This window comes from Pseudophryne corroboree, unplaced genomic scaffold (assembly GCF_028390025.1).
Source record: "Pseudophryne corroboree isolate aPseCor3 unplaced genomic scaffold, aPseCor3.hap2 scaffold_478, whole genome shotgun sequence".
NCBI classification, from domain to species: domain Eukaryota; kingdom Metazoa; phylum Chordata; class Amphibia; order Anura; family Myobatrachidae; genus Pseudophryne; species Pseudophryne corroboree.
Genome location: NW_026970090.1, coordinates 480,924 through 501,588, shown reverse-complemented (window position 1 = coordinate 501,588; position 20,665 = coordinate 480,924). Strand labels below are relative to the sequence as shown.

At 36.2% G+C, this 20,665-nt stretch overlaps 1 long non-coding RNA gene and 2 other non-coding genes across 3 annotated transcripts; all 3 read right to left on the bottom strand.

The window, feature by feature from the left end:
* Positions 1–9,562: 9,562 nt before the first annotated feature.
* TRNAS-ACU (transfer RNA serine (anticodon ACU)) lies at positions 9,563–9,636 on the bottom strand. The gene has a single exon. It is a non-coding gene; the product is annotated as a tRNA-Ser (tRNA).
* A 2,265-nt stretch (positions 9,637–11,901) lies between these two features.
* TRNAS-ACU (transfer RNA serine (anticodon ACU)) lies at positions 11,902–11,975 on the bottom strand. Its single transcript has one exon. It is a non-coding gene; the product is annotated as a tRNA-Ser (tRNA).
* Positions 11,976–19,021: 7,046 nt separating this feature from the next.
* Positions 19,022–20,074, bottom strand: LOC135028493 (uncharacterized). Its single transcript, XR_010224795.1, has 3 exons — positions 20,012–20,074; positions 19,724–19,936; positions 19,022–19,105 (listed from the first exon to the last, which is right to left on the bottom strand). It is a non-coding gene; the product is annotated as an uncharacterized LOC135028493 (long non-coding RNA).
* Between the last annotated feature and the right edge of the window lie 591 nt (positions 20,075–20,665).

Sequence of the window (20,665 nt, the reverse complement as noted above, 5' to 3'; positions counted from 1 at the left end):
AAATGAAGAGCTGTTTAATCACTCAATTGGATTTTTTTTGCCAGCATATTTCTTTTTCTCTGCAACCCACTGCTAAATTGTGCTTCCTAGCTGTTTTTATTAAATCACTGAATCAAATCTAACTCTGATTACATCAGAAAAGGTAAGGTACCCTACACCATAACAGGGGGTTTGAAATTTTGACTTGTCTACTTAAAGATCACCAAAATCTGATAACAAGGTCAATTACGTCCCTGGGTGGGATTGAACCACCAACCTTTTGGTTAGTAGCCGGACACACTAACCGATTGCGCCACAGAGACACTTTGCAAAAAGTACATACTGACAAAGGCTAATAAGCATACATCTAGAACGTTTCCTAGAAAAACTTTAAAAAGTCAATAATCTGGAGAGTTTTTGTAAGATGTTTCTTCCATCAACCAACGAAGAAACACATTGGTACTTTCCTATGATGAGTGAGTGCTTCAGGATCTCTTGCACTTACATGTGCAGCAGAGTACTGCAATGGAAGCATGCTGGGCCCATAACCCAGAGGTAGGCAGATTGAAACTATCCTTTGCTATATGCATTTTTTTTGTTAATTTAAGTAATCAAAACTGGGATTGATATTTTTGCTCTTTTATTTTTACTTAAAGTACAATAACTTTTACCATTTTAATTTGTTTTAATAGTATATTGACAGTATTGTTTTCTTTCAAAAATCCACTTAATTTTCTTTACCCTATTATTAAAATGGTAATTGACAAAAACAAACTACATTGTCACCAGAAGAGCAATACAAAATGTACAAGTGATATATTAAAATCATCTTTCCAGCTTGAATTTCAATGATGCATTGGGGCAACGATTTTGTGAGAAACATCTTCACCCTTAAATAAAGATTTTCTTAATTCCTTACCTGTGTGCTAATTAGATATCACCTTGTTTTCACATTAAACAGACTTCCACATGAGAAAGCAGCAAGGATGCAGTGGCGTTAATGTTTCCTGGTGTCAACCCGTATTATTTCAGTAGACATTGAAATGAGGATGCATCTTGCTGCCTTTCCAATGAAGCAAATTTAATTTAGTAATAGGTGAAAAACCATCCCTACAAAGGTGTTAATCAGAGACTTGGCTTTGTGGACACTTTTCAGAGAACAAATTTGTTAGCATAAAAATAAAGCCAGAAAATTAAGAGCTGTTTAATCACTCAATTAGATTTTTTTGCCAGCATATTTCTTTTTCTCTGCAACCCACTGCTAAATTGTGCTTCCTAGCTGTTTTTATAAAATCACTGAATCAAATCTAACTCTGATTACATCAGAGAAGGCCAGGTACCCTACACCATAACAGGGGGTTTGAAATGTTGACTTGTCTACTTAAAGATCACCAAAATCTGATCACAAGGTCAATTACGTCCCTGGGTGGGATTGAACCACCAACCTTTTGGTTTATAGCCATTCACACTAACTGATTGCACCACAGAGACACTTTGCAAAAGTACATACTGACAAAGGCTAATAAGCATTCATCTAAAACGTTTCCTAGAAAAACTTTAAAAAGTCAATAATCTGGAGAGTTTTTGTAAGATGTTTCTTCCATCAACCAACGAAGAAACACATTAGTACTTTCCCATGATGAGTGAGTGCTTCAGGATCTACTGCACTTACATGTGCAGCAGAGTACAGCAATGGAAGCATGCTGGGCACATAACCCAGAGGTAAGCAGATTGAAACTATCCTCTGCTATATGCATTTTTTTTTGTTAATTAAAGTAATCCAAAACTGGGATTGATATTTTGGCTCTTTTATTTTTACTTAAAGTACAATAACTTTTACCATTTTAATTTGTTTTAATAGTATATTGACAGTATTGTTTTCTTTAAAAAATCCACTTAATTTTCTTTACCCTATTATTAAAAGGGTAATTGACAAAAACAAACTACATTGTCACCAGAAGAGCAATACAAAATGTACAAGTGATATATTAAAATCATCTTTCCAGTTTGAATTTCAATGATGCATTGGGGCAACGATTTTGTGAGAAACATCTTCACCCTTAAATAAAGATTTTCTTAATTCCTTACCTGTGTGCTAATTAGATATCACCTTGTTTTCACATTAAACAGACTTCTACATGAGAAAGCAGCAAGGATGCAGTGGCGGTAATGTTTCCTGGTGTCAACCTGTATTATTTCAGTAGACATTGAAATGAAGATGCATCTTGCTGCCTTTCCAATGAAGCAAGTTTAATTTAGTAATAGGTGAAAAACCATCCCTACAAAGGTGTTAATCAGAGACTTGGCTTTGTGGACACTTTTCAGAGAACAAATTTGTTAGCATAAAAATAAAGCCAGAAAATGAAGAGCTGTTTAATCACTCAATTGGATTTTTTTTGCCAGCATATTTCTTTTTCTCTGCAACCCACTGCTAAATTGTGCTTCCTAGCTGTTTTTATTAAATCACTGAATCAAATCTAACTCTGATTACATCAGAAAAGGCCAGGTACCCTACACCATAACAGGGGGTTTGAAATTTTGACTTGTCTACTTAAAGATCACCAAAATCTGATAACAAGGTCAATTACGTCCCTGGGTGGGATTGAACCACCAACCTTTTGGTTAGTAGCCGGACACACTAACCGATTGCGCCACAGAGACACTTTGCAAAAAGTACATACTGACAAAGGCTAATAAGCATACATCTAGAACGTTTCCTAGAAAAACTTTAAAAAGTCAATAATCTGGAGAGTTTTTGTAAGATGTTTCTTCCATCAACCAACGAAGAAACACATTGGTACTTTCCCATGATGAGTGAGTGCTTCAGGATCTCTTGCACTTACATGTGCAGCAAAGTACTGCAATGGAAGCATGCTGGGCCCATAACCCAGAGGTAGGCAGATTAAAACTATCCTCTGCTATATGCATATTTTTTTGTTAATTAAAGTAATCCAAAACTGGGATTGATATTTTTGCTCTTTTATTTTTCATTAAAGTACAATAACTTTTACCATTTTAATTTGTTTTAATAGTATATTGAAAGTATTATTTTCTTTAAAAAATCCACTTAATTTTCTTTACCCTATTATTAAAATGGTAATTGACAAAAACAAACTACATTGTCACCAGAAGAGCAATACAAAATGTACAAGTGATATATTAAAATCATCTTTCCAGCTTGAATTTCAATGATGCATTGGGGCAACGATTTTGTGAGAAACATCTTCACCCTTAAATAAAGATTTTCTTAATTCCTTACCTGTGTGCTAATTAGATATCACCTTGTTTTCACATTAAACAGACTTCCACATGAGAAAGCAGCAAGGATGCAGTGGCGATAATGTTTCCTGGTGTCAACCTGTATTATTTCAGTAGACATTGAAATGAGGATGCATCTTGCTGCCTTTCCAATGAAACAAGTTTAATTTAGTAATAGGTGAAAAACCATCCTTACAAAGGTGTTAATCAGAGACTTGGCTTTGTGGACACTTTTCAGAGAACAAATTTGTTAGCATAAAAATAAAGCCAGAAAATGAAGAGCTGTTTAATCACTCAATTGGATTTTTTTGCCAGCATATTTCTTTTTCTCTGCAACCCACTGCTAAATTGTGCTTCCTAGCTGTTTTTATAAAATCACTGAATCAAATCTAACTCTGATTACATCAGAGAAGGCCAGGTACCCTACACCATAAGAGGGGGTTTGAAATGTTGACTTGTCTACTTAAAGATCACCAAAATCTGATCACAAGGTCAATTACGTCCCTGGGTGGGATTGAACCACCAACCTTTTGGTTTATAGCCATTCACACTAACTGATTGCGCCACAGAGACACTTTGCAAAAGTATATACTGACAAAGGCTAATAAGCATTCATCTAAAACGTTTCCTAGAAAAACTTTAAAAAGTCAATAATCTGGAGAGTTTTTGTAAGATGTTTCTTCCATCCACCAACGAAGAAACACATTGGTACTTTCCCATGATGAGTGAGTGCTTCAGGATCTCTTGCACTTACATGTGCAGCAAAGTACTGCAATGGAAGCATGCTGGGCCCATAACCCAGAGGTAGGCAGATTAAAACTATCCTCTGCTATATGCATATTTTTTTGTTAATTAAAGTAATCCAAAACTGGGATTGATATTTTTGCTCTTTTATTTTTCATTAAAGTACAATAACTTTTACCATTTTAATTTGTTTTAATAGTATATTGAAAGTATTATTTTCTTTCAAAAATCCACTTAATTTTCTTTACCCTATTATTAAAATGGTAATTGACAAAAACAAACTACATTGTCACCAGAAGAGCAATACAAAATGTACAAGTGATATATTAAAATCATCTTTCCAGCTTGAATTTCAATGATGCATTGGGGCAACGATTTTGTGAGAAACATCTTCACCCTTAAATAAAGATTTTCTTAATTCCTTTCCTGTGTGCTAATTAGATATCACCTTGTTTTCACATTAAACAGACTTCCACATGAGAAAGCAGCAAGGATGCAGTGGCGATAATGTTTCCTGGTGTCAACCTGTATTATTTCAGTAGACATTGAAATGAGGATGCATCTTGCTTCCTTTCCAATGAAGCAAGTTTAATTTAGTAATAGGTGAAAAACCATCCTTACAAAGGTGTTAATCAGAGACTTGGCTTTGTGGACACTTTTCAGAGAACAAATTTGTTAGCATAAAAATAAAGCTAGAAAATGGCTTAATCACTCAATTGGATTTTTTTGCCAGCATATTTCTTTTTCTCTGCAACCCACTGCTAAATTGTGCTTCCTAGCTGTTTTTATAAAATCACTGAATCAAATCTAACTCTGATTACATCAGAGAAGGCCAGGTACCCTACACCATAAGAGGGGGTTTGAAATTTTGACTTGTCTACTTAAAGATCACCAAAATCTGACAACAAGGTCAATTACGTCCCTGGGTGGGATTGAACCACCAACCTTTTGGTTAATAGCCATACACACTAACTGATTGCGCCACAGAGACACTTTGCAAAAGTCTATACTGACAAAGGCTAATAAGCATTCATCTAAAACGTTTCCTAGAAAAACTTTAAAAAGTCAATAATCTGGAGAGTTTTTGTAAGATGTTTCTTCCATCAACCAACGAAGAAACACATTGGTACTTTCCCATGATGAGTGAGTGCTTCAGGATCTACTGCACTTACATGTGCAGCAGAGTACAGCAATGGAAGCATGCTGGGCACATAACCCAGAGGTAAGCAGATTGAAACTATCCTCTGCTATATGCATTTTTTTTTGTTAATTAAAGTAATCCAAAACTGGGATTGATATTTTGGCTCTTTTATTTTTACTTAAAGTACAATAACTTTTACCATTTTAATTTGTTTTAATAGTATATTGACAGTATTGTTTTCTTTCAAAAATCCACTTAATTTTCTTTACCCTATTATTAAAATGGTAATTGACAAAAACAAACTACATTGTCACCAGAAGAGCAATACAAAATGTACAAGTGATATATTAAAATCATCTTTCCAGCTTGAATTTCAATGATGCATTGGGGCAACGATTTTGTGAGAAACATCTTCACCCTTAAATAAAGATTTTCTTAATTCCTTACCTGTGTGCTAATTAGATATCACCTTGTTTTCACATTAAACAGACTTCTACATGAGAAAGCAGCAAGGATGCAGTGGCGGTAATGTTTCCTGGTGTCAACCTGTATTATTTCAGTAGACATTGAAATGAAGATGCATCTTGCTGCCTTTCCAATGAAGCAAGTTTAATTTAGTAATAGGTGAAAAACCATCCCTACAAAGGTGTTAATCAGAGACTTGGCTTTGTGGACACTTTACAGAGAACAAATTTGTTAGCATAAAAATAAAGCCAGAAAATGAAGAGCTGTTTAATCACTCAATTGGATTTTTTTTGCCAGCATATTTCTTTTTCTCTGCAACCCACTGCTAAATTGTGCTTCAGAGCTGTTTTTATTAAATCACTGAATCAAATCTAACTCTGATTACATCAGAAAAGGCCAGGTACCCTACACCATAACAGGGGGTTTGAAATTTTGACTTGTCTACTTAAAGATCACCAAAATCTGATAACAAGGTCAATTACGTCCCTGGGTGGGATTGAACCACCAACCAGACACACTAACCGATTGCGCCACAGAGACACTTTGTAAAAAGTACGTACTGACAAAGGCTAATAAGCATACATCTAGAACGTTTCCTAGAAAAACTTTAAAAAGTCAATAATCTGGAGAGTTTTTGTAAGATGTTTCTTCCATCAACCAACGAAGAAACACATTGGTACTTTCCTATGATGAGTGAGTGCTTCAGGATCTCTTGCACTTACATGTGCAGCAGAGTACTGCAATGGAAGCATGCTGGGCCCATAACCCAGAGGTAGGCAGATTGAAACTATCCTTTGCTATATGCATTTTTTTTGTTAATTTAAGTAATCAAAACTGGGATTGATATTTTTGCTCTTTTATTTTTACTTAAAGTACAATAACTTTTACCATTTTAATTTGTTTTAATAGTATATTGACAGTATTGTTTTCTTTCAAAAATCCACTTAATTTTCTTTACCCTATTATTAAAATGGTAATTGACAAAAACAAACTACATTGTCACCAGAAGAGCAATACAAAATGTACAAGTGATATATTAAAATCATCTTTCCAGCTTGAATTTCAATGATGCATTGGGGCAACGATTTTGTGAGAAACATCTTCACCCTTAAATAAAGATTTTCTTAATTCCTTACCTGTGTGCTAATTAGATATCACCTTGTTTTCACATTAAACAGACTTCTACATGAGAAAGCAGCAAGGATGCAGTGGCGGTAATGTTTCCTGGTGTCAACCTGTATTATTTCAGTAGACATTGAAATGAAGATGCATCTTGCTGCCTTTCCAATGAAGCAAGTTTAATTTAGTAATAGGTGAAAAACCATCCCTACAAAGGTGTTAATCAGAGACTTGGCTTTGTGGACACTTTTCAGAGAACAAATTTGTTAGCATAAAAATAAAGCCAGAAAATGAAGAGCTGTTTAATCACTCAATTGGATTTTTTTTGCCAGCATATTTCTTTTTCTCTGCAACCCACTGCTAAATTGTGCTTCAGAGCTGTTTTTATTAAATCACTGAATCAAATCTAACTCTGATTACATCAGAAAAGGCCAGGTACCCTACACCATAACACGGGGTTTGAAATTTTGACTTGTCTACTTAAAGATCACCAAAATTTGATAACAAGGTCAATTACGTCCCTGGGTGGGCTTGAACCACCAACCTTTTGGTTAGTAGCTGGACACACTAACCGATTGCGCCACAGAGACACTTTGCAAAAAGTATATACTGACAAAGGCTAATAAGCATACATCTAGAATGTTTCCTAGAAAAGCTTTAAAAAGTCAATAATCTGGAGAGTTTTTGTAAGATGTTTCTTCCATCAACCAACGAAGAAACACATTGGTACTTTCCCATGATGAGTGAGTGCTTCAGGATCTCTTGCACTTACATGTGCAGCAGAGTACTGCAATGGAAGCATGCTGGGCCCATAACCCAGAGGTAGGCAGATTGAAACTATCCTTTGCTATATGCATTTTTTTTTGTTAATTTAAGTAATCAAAACTGGGATTGATATTTTTGCTCTTTTATTTTTACTTAAAGTACAATAACTTTTACCATTTTAATTTGTTTTAATAGTATATTGACAGTATAGTTTTCTTTTAAAAAATCCACTTAATTTTCTTTACCCTATTATTAAAAGGGTAATTGACAAAAACAAACTACATTGTCACCAGAAGAGCAATACAAAATGTACAAGTGATATATTAAAATCATCTTTCCAGCTTGAATTTCAATGATGCATTGGGGCAACGATTTTGTGAGAAACATCTTCACCCTTAAATAAAGATTTTCTTAATTCCTTACCTGTGTGCTAATTAGATATCACCTTGTTTTCACATTAAACAGACTTCTACATGAGAAAGCAGCAAGGATGCAGTGGCGTTAATGTTTCCTGGTGTCAACCTGTATTATTTCAGTAGACATTGAAATGAGGATGCATCTTGCTGCCTTTCCAATGAAGCAAGTTTAATTTAGTTATAGGTGAAAAACCATCCCTACAAAGGTGTTAATCAGAGACTTGGCTTTGTGGACACTTTTTAGAGAACAAATTTGTTAGCATAAAAATAAAGGCAGAAAATGAAGAGCTGTTTAATCACTCAATTGGATTTTTCTGCCAGCATATTTTTTTTCTCTGCAACCCATTGCTAAATTGTGCTTCCTAGCTGTTTTTTTATAAAATCACTGAATCAAATCTAACTCTGATTACATCAGAGAAGGCCAGGTACCCTACACCATAAGAGGGGGTTTGAAATTTTGACTTGTCTACTTAAATATCACCAAAACCTGATCACAAGGTCAATTATGTCCCTGGGTGGGATTGAACCACCAACCTTTTGGTTAGTAGCCGGACACACTAACCGATTGCGCCACAGTGACACTTTGCAAAAAGTACATACTGACAAAGGCTAATAAGCATTCATCTAGAACATTTCCTAGAAAAACTTTAAAAAGTCAATAATCTGGAGAGTTTTTGTAAGAATTTTCTTAAATCAACCAACGAAGAAACAAATTGGTACTTTCCCATGATGAGTGAGTGCTTCAGGATCTCTTGCACTTACATGTGCAGCAGAGTACTGCAATGGAAGCATGCTGGGCCCATTACCCAGAGGTAGGCAGATTGAAACTATCCTCTGCTATATGCATTTTTTTTGTTAATTAAAGTAATCCAAAACTGGGATTGATATGTTAGCTATTTTATGTTTACTTAAAGTACAATAACTTTTACCATTTTAATTTGTTTTAATAGTATATTGACAGTATTGTTTTCTTTCAAAAATCCACTTAATTTTCTTTACCCTATTATTAAAATGGTAATTGACAAAAACAAACTACATTGTCACCAGAAGAGCAATACAAAATGTACAAGTGATATATTAAAATCATCTTTCCAGCTTGAATTTCAATGATGCATTGGGGCAACGATTTTGTGAGAAACATCTTCACCCTTAAATAAAGATTTTCTTAATTCCTTACCTGTGTGCTAATTAGATATCACCTTGTTTTCACATTAAACAGACTTCCACATGAGAAAGCAGCAAGGATGCAGTGGCGTTAATGTTTCCTGGTGTCAACCTGTATTATTTCAGTAGAAATTGAAATGAGGATGCATCTTGCTGCCTTTCCAATGAAGCAAGTTTAATTTAGTAATAGGTGAAAAACCATACCTACAAAGGTGTTAATCAGAGACTTGGCTTTGTGGACACTTTTCAGAGAACAAATTTGTTAGCATAAAAATAAAGCCAGAAAATGAAGAGCTGTTTAATCACTCAATTGGATTTTTTTTCCAGCATATTTCTTTTTCTCTGCAACCCACTGCTAAATTGTGCTTCCTAGCTGTTTTTATAAAATCACTGAATCAAATCTAACTCTGATTACATCAGAGAAGGCCAGGTACCCTACACCATAACAGGGGGTTTGAAATTTTGACTTGTCTACTTAAAGATCACCAAAATCTGATAACAAGGTCAATTACGTCCCTGGGTGGGATTGAACCACCAACCTTTTGGTTAGTAGCCAGACACACTAACCGATTGCGCCACAGAGACACTTTGTAAAAAGTAAGTACTGACAAAGGCTAATAAGCATACATCTAGAACGTTTCCTAGAAAAACTTTAAAAAGTCAATAATCTGGAGAGTTTTTGTAAGATGTTTCTTCCATCAACCAACGAAGAAACACATTGGTACTTTCCCATGATGAGTGAGTGCTTCAGGATCTCTTGCACTTACATGTGCAGCAGAGTACTGCAATGGAAGCATGCTGGGCCCATAACCCAGAGGTAGGCATATTGAAACTATCCTTTGCTATATGCATTTTTTTTTGTTAATTTAAGTAATCAAAACTGGGATTGATATTTTTGCTCTTTTATTTTTACTTAAAGTACAATAACTTTTACCATTTTAATTTGTTTTAATAGTATATTGACAGTATAATTATTTTTTAAAAAATCCACTTAATTTTCTTTACCCTATTATTAAAAGGGTAATTGACAAAAACAAACTACATTGTCACCAGAAGAGCAATACAAAATGTACAAGTGATATATTAAAATCATCTTTCCAGCTTGAATTTCAATGATGCATTGGGGCAACGATTTTGTGAGAAACATCTTCACCCTTAAATAAAGATTTTCTTAATTCCTTACCTGTGTGCTAATTAGATATCACCTTGTTTTCACATTAAACAGACTTCTACATGAGAAAGCAGCAAGGATGCAGTGGCGTTAATGTTTCCTGGTGTCAACCTGTATTATTTCAGTAGACATTGAAATGAGGATGCATCTTACTGCCTTTCCAATGAAGCAAGTTTAATTTAGTAATAGGTGAAAAACCATCCCTACAAAGGTGTTAATCAGAGACTTGGCTTTGTGGACACTTTTCAGAGAACAAATTTGTTAGCATAAAAATAAAGCCAGAAAATGAAGAGCTGTTTAATCACTCAATTGGATTTTTTTTGCCAGCATATTTCTTTTTCTCTGCAACCCACTGCTAAATTGTGCTTCCTAGCTGTTTTTATAAAATCACTGAATCAAATCTAACTCTGATTACATCAGAGAAGGCCAGGTACCCTACACCATAAGAGGGGGTTTGAAATTTTGACTTGTCTACTTAAAGATCACCAAAATCTGATAACAAGTTCAATTACTTCCCTGGGTGGGATTGAACCACCAACCTTTTGGTTAGTAGCCAGACACACTACCCGATTGCGCCACAAAGACACTTTGCAAAAAGTATATACTGACAAAGGCTAATAAGCATACATCTAGAACGTTTCCTAGAAAAACTTTAAAAAGTTAATAAGCTGGAGAGTTTTTGTAAGATGTTTCTTCCATCAACCAACGAAGAAACACATTGGTACTTTCCCATGATGAGTGAGTGCTTCAGGATCTCTTGCACTTACATGTGCAGCAGAGTACTGCAATGGAAGCATGCTGGGCCCATAACCCAGAGGTAGGCAGATTGAAACTATCCTTTGCTATATGCATTTTTTTTGTTAATTTAAGTAATCAAAACTGGGATTGATATTTTTGCTCTTTTATTTTTACTTAAAGTACAATAACTTTTACCATTTTAATTTGTTTTAATAGTATATTGACAGTATAGTTTTCTTTAAAAAATCCACTTAATTTTCTTTACCCTATTATTAAAAGGGTAATTGACAAAAACAAACTACATTGTCACCAGAAGAGCAATACAAAATGTACAAGTGATATATTAAAATCATCTTTCCAGCTTGAATTTCAATGATGCATTGGGGCAACGATTTTGTGAGAAACATCTTCACCCTTAAATAAAGATTTTCTTAATTCCTTACCTGTGTGCTAATTAGATATCACCTTGTTTTCACATTAAACAGACTTCTACATGAGAAAGCAGCAAGGATGCAGTGGCGTTAATGTTTCCTGGTGTCAACCTGTATTATTTCAGTAGACATTGAAATGAGGATGCATCTTGCTGCCTTTCCAATGAAGCAAGTTTAATTTAGTTATAGGTGAAAAACCATCCCTACAAAGGTGTTAATCAGAGACTTGGCTTTGTGGATACTTTTTAGAGAACAAATTTGTTAGCATAAAAATAAAGGCAGAAAATGAAGAGCTGTTTAATCACTCAATTGGATTTTTCTGCCAGCATATTTTTTTTCTCTGCAACCCATTGCTAAATTGTGCTTCCTAGCTGTTTTTTATAAAATCACTGAATCAAATCTAACTCTGATTACATCAGAGAAGGCCAGGTACCCTACACCATAAGAGGGGGTTTGAAATTTTGACTTGTCTACTTAAATATCACCAAAACCTGATCACAAGGTCAATTATGTCCCTGGGTGGGATTGAACCACCAACCTTTTGGTTAGTAGCCAGACACACTAACCGATTGCGCCACAGAGACACTTTGCAAAAAGTACATACTGACAAAGGCTAATAAGCATTCATCTAGAACGTTTCCTAGAAAAACTTTAAAAAGTCAATAATCTGGAGAGTTTTTGTAAGAATTTTCTTAACTCAACCAACGAAGAAACACATTGGTACTTTCCCATTATGAGATGAGTGCTTCAGGATCTCTTGCACTTACATGTGCAGCAGAGTACTGCAATGGAAGCATGCTGGGCTCATTACCCAGAGGTAGGCAGATTGAAACTATCCTCTGCTATATGCATTTTTTTTGTTAATTAAAGTAATCCAAAACTGGGATTGATATGTTAGCTATTTTATGTTTACTTAAAGTACAATAACTTTTACCATTTTAATTTGTTTTAATAGTATATTGACAGTATTGTTTTCTTTCAAAAATCCACTTAATTTTCTTTACCCTATTATTAAAATGGTAATTGACAAAAACAAACTACATTGTCACCAGAAGAGCAATACAAAATGTACAAGTGATATATTAAAATCATCTTTCCAGCTTGAATTTCAATGATGCATTGGGGCAACGATTTTGTGAGAAACATCTTCACCCTTAAATAAAGATTTTCTTAATTCCTTACCTGTGTGCTAATTAGATATCACCTTGTTTTCACATTAAACAGACTTCCACATGAGAAAGCAGCAAGGATGCATTGGCGTTAATGTTTCCTGGTGTCAACCTGTATTATTTCAGTAGACATTGAAATGAGGATGCATCTTGCTGCCTTTCCAATGAAGCAAGTTTAATTTAGTAATAGGTGAAAAACCATCCTTACAAAGGTGTTCATCAGAGACTTGGCTTTGTGGACACTTTTCAGAGAACAAATTTGTTAGCATAAAAATAAAGCCAGAAAATGAAGAGCTGTTTAATCACTCAATTGGATTTTTTTGCCAGCATATTTCTTTTTCTCTGCAACCCACTGCTAAATTGTGCTTCCTAGCTGTTTTTATAAAATCACTGAATCAAATCTAACTCTGATTACATCAGAGAAGGCCAGGTACCCTACACCATAAGAGGGGATTTGAAATTTTGACTTGTCTACTTAAATATCACCAAAATCTGATCACAAGGTCAATTACATCCCTGGGTGGGATTGAACCACCAACCTTCTGGTTTATAGCCGTACACACTAACTGATTGCACCACAGAGACACTCTGCGAAAGTACATACTGACAAAGGCTAATAAGCATTCATCTAAAACATTTCCTAGAAAAACTTTAAAAAGTCAATAATCTGGAGAGTTTTTGTAAGATGTTTCTTCCATCCACCAACGAAGAAACACATTGGTACTTTCCCATGATGAGTGAGTGCTTCAGGATCTCTTGCACTTACATGTGCAGCAGAGTACTGCAATGGAAGCATGCTGGGCCAATAACCCAGAGGTAGGCAGATTAAAACTATCCTCTGCTATATGCATTTTTTTTTGTTAATTAAAGTAATCCAAAACTGGGATTGATATTTTTGCTCTTTTATTTTTCATTAAAGTACAATAACTTTTACCATTTTAATTTGTTTTAATAGTATATTGAAAGTATTGTTTTCTTTTAAAAATCCACTTAATTTTCTTTACCCTATTATTAAAATGGTAATTGACAAAAACAAACTACATTGTCACCAGAAGAGCAATACAAAATGTACAAGTGATATATTAAAATCATCTTTCCAGCTTGAATTTCAATGATGCATTGGGGCAACGATTTTGTGAGAAACATTTTCACCCTTAAATAAAGATTTTCTTAATTCCTTACCTGTGTGCTAATTAGATATCACCTTGTTTTCACATTAAACAGACTTCCACATGAGAAAGCAGCAAGGATGCAGTGGCGTTAATGTTTCCTGGTGTCAACCTGTATTATTTCAGTAGACATTGAAATGAGGATGCATCTTGCTGCCTTTCCAATGAAGCAAGTTTAATTTAGTAATAGGTGAAAAACCATCCTTACAAAGGTGTTAATCAGAGACTTGGCTTTGTGGACACTTTTCAGAGAACAAATTTGTTAGCATAAAAATAAAGCCAGAAAATGAAGAGCTGTTTAATCACTCAATTGGATTTTTTTGCCAGCATATTTCTTTTTCTCTGCAACCCACTGCTAAATTGTGCTTCCTAGCTGTTTTTATAAAATCACTGAATTAAATCTAACTCTGATTACATCAGAGAAGGCCAGGTACCCTACACCATAAGAGGGGGTTTGATATTTTGACTTGTCTACTTAAAGATCACCAAAATCTGATAACAAGGTCAATTACGTCCCTGGGTGGGATCGAACCACCAACCTTTTGGTTAATAGCCATACACACTAACTGATTGCGCCACAGAGACACTTTGCAAAAGTCCATACTGACAAAGGCTAATAAGCATTCATCTAAAACGTTTCCTAGAAAAACTTTAAAAAGTCAATAATCTGGAGAGTTTTTGTAAGATGTTTCTTCCATCAACCAAAGAAGAAACACATTGGTACTTTCCCATGATGAGTGAGTGCTTCAGGATCTCTTGCACTTACATGTGCAGCAGAGTACTGCAATGGAAGCATACTGGGCCCATAACCCAGAGGTAGGCAGATTGAAACTATCCTTTGCTATAAGCATTTTTTTTTTGTTAATTTAAGTAATCAAAACTGGGATTGATATTTTTGCTCTTTTATTTTTACTTAAAGTACAATAACTTTTACCATTTTAATTTGTTTTAATAGTATATTGACAGTATAGTTTTCTTTAAAAAATCCACTTAATTTTCTTTACCCTATTATTAAAAGGGTAATTGACAAAAACAAACTACATTGTCACCAGAAGAGCAATACAAAATGTACAAGTGATATATTAAAATCATCTTTCCAGCTTGAATTTCAATGATGCATTGGGTCAACGATTTTGTGAGAAACATCTTCACCCTTAAATAAAGATTTTCTTAATTCCTTACCTGTGTGCTAATTAGATATCACCTTGTTTTCACATTAAACAGACTTCTACATGAGAAAGCAGCAAGGATGCAGTGGCGTTAATGTTTCCTGGTGTCAACCTGTATTATTTCAGTAGACATTGAAATGAGGATGCATCTTGCTGCCTTTCCAATGAAGCAAGTTTAATTTAGTAATAGGTGAAAAACCATCCCTACAAAGGTGTTAATCAGAGACTTGGCTTTGTGGACACTTTTCAGAGAACAAATTTGTTAGCATAAAAATAAAGCCAGAAAATGAAGAGCTGTTTAATCACTCAATTGGATTTTTTTTGCCAGCATATTTCTTTTTCTCTGCAACCCACTGCTAAATTGTGCTTCCTAGCTGTTTTTATTAAATCACTGAATCAAATCTAACTCTGATTACATCAGAAAAGGCCAAGTACCCTACACCATAACAGGGGGTTTGAAATTTTGACTTGTCTACTTAAAGATCACCAAAATCTGATCACAAAGTCAATTACGTCCCTGGGTGGGATTGAACCACCAACCTTTTGGTTAGTAGCCAGACACACTAACCCATTGCGCCACAGAGATACTTCACGAAAAGTCCCTACTGACAAAGGCTAATAAGCATACATCTAGAACGTTTCCTAGAAAAACTTTAAAAAGTCAATAATCTGGAGAGTTTTTGTAAAATGTTTCTTCCATCAACCAACGAAGAAACACATTGGTACTTTCCCATGATGAGTGAGTGCTTCAGGATCTCTTGCACTTACATGTGCAGCAGAGTACTGCAATGGAAGCATGCTGGGCCCATAACCCAGAGGTAGGCAGATTGAAACTATCCTTTGCTATATGCATTTTTTTTGTTAATTTAAGTAATCAAAACTGGGATTGATATTTTTGCTCTTTTATTTTTACTTGAAGTACAATAACTTTTACCATTTTAATTTGTTTAAATCCACTTAATTTTCTTTACCCTATTATTAAAAGGGTAATTGACAAAAACAAACTACATTGTCACCAGAAGAGCAATACAAAATGTACAAGTGATATATTAAAATCATCTTTCCAGCTTGAATTTCAATGATGCATTGGGGCAACGATTTTGTGAGAAACATCTTCACCCTTAAATAAAGATTTTCTTAATTCCTTACCTGTGTGCTAATTAGATATCACCTTGTTTTCACATTAAACAGACTTCCACATGAGAAAGCAGCAAGGATGCAGTGGCGTTAATGTTTCCTGGTGTCAACCCGTATTATTTCAGTAGACATTGAAATGAGGATGCATCTTGCTGCCTTTCCAATGAAGCAAATTTAATTTAGTAATAGGTGAAAAACCATCCCTACAAAGGTGTTAATCAGAGACTTGGCTTTGTGGACACTTTTCAGAGAACAAATTTGTTAGCATAAAAATAAAGCCAGAAAATGAAGAGCTGTTTAATCACTCAATTGGATTTTTTTGCCAGCATATTTCTTTTTCTCTGCAACCCACTGCTAAATTGTGCTTCCTAGCTGTTTTTATAAAATCACTGGGGTATATTTACTAAGCTCCCGATTTTGACCGAGATGGCGTTTTTTCTTCAAAGTGTCATCTCGGTCATTTACTAAACACTAATCACGGCAGTGATGAGGTCATTCGTATTTTTTTGCTAGTCCAAGTTCAAAATTACGAATGAATACACCATCGGTCAAATTACGCCTGTTTAGATATGAATCTCGGTCATTTATTAACCATTCGTAATTGCATTTGCTGCCGCGAAAATGATTTCGCGGCCGCGAAAAATTACGATTCGCATTTTTTTCCTAAAAAAAAACGCGCCAGCCTTTGAAAACCGCGTTTACATGTGAACTTAATTATCCATTACTCACACCTGTTTTTTTGGGCCTATAAAAGTGTTTCAGGCACATTCTGAACTACTCTCACTCTGAAATGGCGGCTGTAGTGTGTGGCAATGGTTTTTTGTTGGCTGTGGGATACGTTAGACTGCTCCATGAGGCTTCCAGGAATCAGGACCAGGTAAGTGAACATGGCCAACAGGTTGTCCAGGTACCGCGGAGGCTGCGCCAGCCTCGTTTTTTTAGAGGGCGTTTAAACTTAAATGCATTGTCCGATGATAGGGTCATACAGATGTTCCGCCTAAATAGAAACAACATTTTCCACCTGTATGACCTTGTCAAACTGGGCATAGACCCTGAGACAGCACGCTCTCGCTCTGTCTCAGGCCTACACAAACTCCTGGCTGTGTTACACTTTATGGCTACTGGGAGCTTCCAGGCTGTGGCAGGCGACGTCATTGGGATCTCACAGCCCACCTTTTCAAGATTTTTGATGCAGGTGAGTCTAAAAATACATATGCGGTTATGGCTAAGTGTTGCTTGTGTAAGTTGAAACACCACAGTATTGTAGAGAATACCTAACATGACACTCACCTTAGCTTATTTAATGTCCACTCAGGTTTTGGATGTGTTGGAGCCACACATTAAAGCCTCAATCTGCTTCCCTACTGAGGAGTCGGAGTGGAGTGCTGTCAGGGTAGCTTTCTATGAGCTTGCAGGCATGCCCAATGTGCTGGGGGCCATAGATTGCACACACGTTCAGCTGAGATCACCTAAGGGCCGCCAGTATATATATACTAATAGGCATATGGATCAATCAACTAATGTCCAGGTGGTCTGTGATGCAAATTTAAAAATTATGAGTGTTGTTGCAGGTTACCCTGGTGCCTGCCATGACTCCTTCATCCTCAGTCAGTCATCGCTCTTCGATAAATTTGAGGAGGGACAAATGCCTGATGGCTGGCTGTTGGGTATGTTGAAAATGTTATGTGTGTATGTCTTTTAACCACAGCCTAGATTTTGGAGGAGGTGATAGAATAATCTAACATATGTCCTAATGTTGACTATATATGTTTTTCAGGTGATGGGGGTTACGGCTGCTACTCTTGGCTCCTTACTCCATTGTCCCAACCTGATTCTCCTGCTGAACACAGTTATAATCATGCACATAAGGCTACGCGGAATGTGATAGAAAGATGTTTTGGGGTGCTGAAGTCACGTTTTCGGTGTCTGGATAAATCTGGTGGCCTTTTGTTGTATAGTCCCTCAAAGGTGACTCGGATTGTGTTCTGCTGCTGTTTTCTCCATAATCTGTGTTTAAGTCAACATCTGGCACATGGTGAGGGAGAAAGCAGTCAGCAAGCAGAGGAGTTAGATACATCTGGTGACAGTGTGAGTACAATTGTAGGGAGGCAGGTACGTCAAGAAGTGATCCTGCGATATTTTACAGGTAAGTTTTATTATGCTGTAATTATCCTTCACTAAACACTTTGCTCTACTTTCTATTGTGTGTTCTGTTACTTACTGTTTGTTGTTTATAGTGGTGTGTCCATTGTGCTTAGTTGATGCTAACAAAACATTTACAGTCATTACCCTTGAAAAACATAACTACATACATACAGACCAGCTTAAAAAATTTTGGAGACGGACACAGGAATGTTTTTTTTTAACAAATTTTTGTATTTATTTGCACAAAAAGATTGGTGTTATTTTTTTCGCTTGTGTGTGCTGGGTGCTGGCTCACTGGCACGTGCTCTTGAGGAACGCCGGACAGGGGAGGTTACTGGCGTTTGAACAGGGGTCGTGGTCCCCGAGCTGGAGGTAACTTGCTGAGCTCCCATCATAGCAATATTGCTGCTCAAATTATTTAAACTGGCAATCAGCTGAGTGTTTGTAGCAGTGTGGCTGGCTACAATCCTGGATAAGGCCTCATTCACCACTTGATTGTGTTGAATGATCTGAACGAGTGCCTGCTGATGTCGCTGTTGCTCATCTATAATGCGGGATAAATGTGCATTCATTTGGCTGTTTTCAGCCCTAATTTGCTCCATTGAGGTAGCCATTCTCCCTACTTGTACTATCAGTCTGCCCGAGTTGCGACTAATACGCGGTAGATGATGGGGCAGACTGGCAAGGTGTTGTGTATGTTGGGTCAGGGTGGCATTGCTTTGGGCCTGTTGGCTTGTCCAACTGGCCCAAAAATCGCCAGGAATTTGGCTTGGGGGCGGAGCTTGTGCCAGTTGGGGACTGATGGATGGTTGGGGTATATCCTGCAACTGTATTGGCATGCTTGGATCAACAGCTGTAAGTTGCAGTGTGAAGGATGGCTCTTGTTCTGGTCCCTGCTGGTCCTCGGCGGACATCAAGTTGTGCTCTGTATGGGGTAGGCAACATGCAATGTTGTAATTTTTTTTAATTTGGCCTGGCTAATGCAACACATTAATACATTCCTAATACTACATTTTTGCATTATTAGCACTTGTTTTTCTCAACGTTAACAATTTATAATTTTTATATTTTAAAAAACCAACACAGGCGCAAACATTGCCAAATTTGCATATTCCTCACTTAACTAACTTCCCTCCACACCATTACACTGTTAGATTCCCTCCCCTCACCACGATATAGACTACTTACCTGTATAGTCCAGAGGAGCGGAGCAAGTAAGCCATCTACATACTGGACAGGGGCGATGTGTGAACACTCTAATGGTTTTTTTATTTCGGTCCAACATTTAATTTTATTCATATTTTTTTAAAAATGTGAACGTGTGTGTGCTTAATGTATCCTCAAATCTGTTGTTTTCATACAAATAGGTTGTCTAGACCATCCACTAAGACCTTATCTAATTTTATTAAAGCACCTTGAGCAATTGAAGACGTTACATCACATTGATTGTTGAGGAAAACATGTAAACTCCAAACCAACTAACAACATCTTAAGTGTACTGTGTATATTATTGCTTATGTGTTTAATTTATGTTTTTACTCACCAGATAACTGAGGTGATCTGGCCTCATCACTCTGCGAACTCGACAATAGTGCCAGTGGTGGCTGGGGTGACACTGCCGAAAGTCTTCGCCTGGGTGGGGATGATGGAGGTGCGGAATCAGAGCCAAGACGCCGTGTCTTAGTTGGCCTCCTGGGTAAGTGGCCCAAGCCCTGTGATGGGCGGCTTACAGGAGGTCGGCTTCCAGAAGCAGAACCTAGGTGCAAAATTTAAACTTAATATTTTGTACTTCTATGTGTTTTCAGAATATGTGACTACAGTGAAGACTTACCTGCAATACCGGCATCATCCTGACTTGTGTGAGGCCTGTCTGGGCGGCTGGTCTGTGTGACTGTGGAAAAAGTGACCCCAACATTATTACCATGTTTTTGGAAAAATGACCCACTGAAAACCATTAATGTACTGTAAGCATCTATATGGTTTTGTTTAAAACAAATTTTTAAGCTTAAGAGCTTCTACATTCATGATTTTGAGTTGAATATCAAAATGTACTTGATGTGGCACACAATAAATTTATTTAAAATAAGTTTTTGGTCTCAGATATTGCAGAGATTGAGTACTTGCAAATATTTTTAAAATGTAATGTTTTAAAAATTTCCCCGCTTTTCTGTTTGTTAAAAAAACAAAAACCTTTTGTGGATTTTAAACAAACACACATGTTCAAGCATTATCGCCAAAAATTGCAACAAAAAAAGAAAAAAAAACATTCAAAACACAAACACACCTTAAGGGAGCATAGGCATGCAATCTGTTTTGTGAGAAAAAAATCATCCTTTAAACTTTAAAAATGAAATTAACTAAATTTTACAGACATTTTAAGAACAATATTACAAAACAAACTTACCATCCTGCGTGGGTCGGTCCGAATCCCGGACATGAGTAGCAGACACCACTTCGCCAGGAATCAATGCCCGCACAGGCTCCT